The 1,193-nt window shown below is 38.6% G+C and overlaps 1 pseudogene; it reads left to right on the top strand.

Moving 5' to 3' along the window:
- The first annotated feature begins 218 nt into the window (after positions 1 to 218).
- Positions 219 to 349, top strand: LOC123021425 (annotated as a pseudogene).
- Positions 350 to 1,193: the final 844 nt, after the last annotated feature.

Raw genomic sequence — 1,193 nt, forward strand, 5'->3', positions numbered from 1 at the left:
GCATTTTGAACAGCACCTGAACCAGGATGACAGAGCTAGTTCAGTGGATTCAACAATAGGATGACACACATCCCTCGAGCTGAGATATTTTATGGCACTAAAACAGTCATCATCCTGCTTTTCCTATGAATAAGGAAACCACTTCAAGCACTTTCATGCATTTAGCACATTTAGCCTTTTAGCTAACATGTAACCAGGCTAGTCCAGGACACGCATACACACTTACCTGGCATGGGAAACACCATGATCATGAAAGTGGCTTTTCCAGGGCGAGGCTCATCCATTTGCCTGCAGGTGTGTTGACCCCTGTGGTTTCCCCAAATGTAGGAAATGCAACCACAGGCCATACATACATACATATGCGGTCTCACTTTGTCTTTGTAGCACAAACACGTCACAGAGCCCCCATTTCATTGTGGGCACATCTGTTTCTTTTTCCTCTATCCTTTCATTCCTATTTCCTGTACTGCCTTGATGCCGATGTTCACTATCTCTCTTTCTTTTCTTTTGAATAAAATACTGAAGTTATTAAATGCAAGTTGGTTGTTCAAACATTTGCTCTCAGCTTATGTTTTACAAACATAATGCACTTTGCCATACTCCTTTTCTTTCTTTTCAGAAGATTCCACCCCCCCCAAACACACACACATTTGTTTAAATAGGTGCTTGAGTATTTGTACTTTTAAACAAATCTGCAGAGGGTAATAAATGCATTAGTGGATTGAAACACCTTCTAAAGTATGCCAGAAATTTGCATGACCATTTTTTCTGTTAGTATTATGTTTAAACATAATTTTCATCAGATATGGAACCTGGCCCTGTGTTTATTTACTGAGAAGTAATGTCCGCTGAAGTCCAAGGGATTTATTCCTAATTAAGTGCATATAGAACTGCAAGTTTGCATTCAGAGATTTTTGTGAATGATGTAAAAGATCCAGATGAAGCTGCAAATAGGAAGCTAACCTCTCTCCTGAGAGCAATGGGATTTCTCTGCAGTGGATCCAATGTTACTAGTTTTCTTACCAGTTCTCTGAAAACAATGAAAAACATTTTGGTCTGGCTTGATCTTTGAAATGGCACTGTTTTCTTTCTGGGGCCTCTTATGGACTCTGTCGCTGTGTTTTTTACTATTTCTTTTGTATTTTTATATCTGTTCATAGGATTTGGATTGTTACTTTATGAATGCTTAAATT

This window comes from Varanus komodoensis, unplaced genomic scaffold (assembly GCF_004798865.1).
Source record: "Varanus komodoensis strain SLA01 unplaced genomic scaffold, ASM479886v1 scaffold16, whole genome shotgun sequence".
NCBI classification, from domain to species: domain Eukaryota; kingdom Metazoa; phylum Chordata; class Lepidosauria; order Squamata; family Varanidae; genus Varanus; species Varanus komodoensis.